Genomic DNA, 708 nt, shown 5'->3' on the forward strand with positions numbered 1-708 from the left:
ATAGGTCAGGTGCCATGGCTCATGCCTGTAATCCCAACACTTTGGGAGGCCATGGTGGTAGGATCACTTCACTTGAGGCTGGGAGTTCAAGACCAGCCTGGGTAACATATCAAGACCCCATCTCTACAAAAACAAAAATATAGACAAGGGGAAGAAAGAGTCCTTATCTTTTATTTGTTTTGTTTGTTTGTTTGTTTTTGAGATGGAGTCTCACCCTGTCACCCAGGCTGGAGTGCAGTAGTGTGATCTTGGCTCACTGCAACCTCTGCCTCCTGGGTTCAAGTAATTCTCATGTCTTAACCTCTCAATTACCTGGGATTACAGGCGTGAGCCACCATGCCCAGGCTGAGTCCTTATCTTTTAAAGATTAAAAACAAAAGTAGCTTTGACTTTTGTTAAATGTATGGCTTTGGACAAGTTACTTTAACTTTGCACCTCAGTTTACCCATCTATAAAAGAGGAATAATGGGCCGGGCGTGGTGGCTCAAGCCTGTAATCCCAGCACTTTGGGAGGCCGAGACGGGCGGATCACGAGGTTAGGAGATTGAGACCATCCTGGCTAACATGGTGAAACCCCATCTGTACTAAAAAATACAAAAAACTAGCAGGGCATTGTTGCGGGTGCCTGTAGTCCCAGCTACTTGGGAGGCTGAGGCAGGAGAATGGCATGAACCCGGGAGGCGGAGCTTGCAGTGAGCTGAGATCCGG

Source organism: Colobus angolensis, unplaced genomic scaffold (genome assembly GCF_000951035.1).
Source record: "Colobus angolensis palliatus isolate OR3802 unplaced genomic scaffold, Cang.pa_1.0 Scaffold36, whole genome shotgun sequence".
Classification (NCBI taxonomy): Eukaryota; Metazoa; Chordata; class Mammalia; order Primates; family Cercopithecidae; genus Colobus; species Colobus angolensis.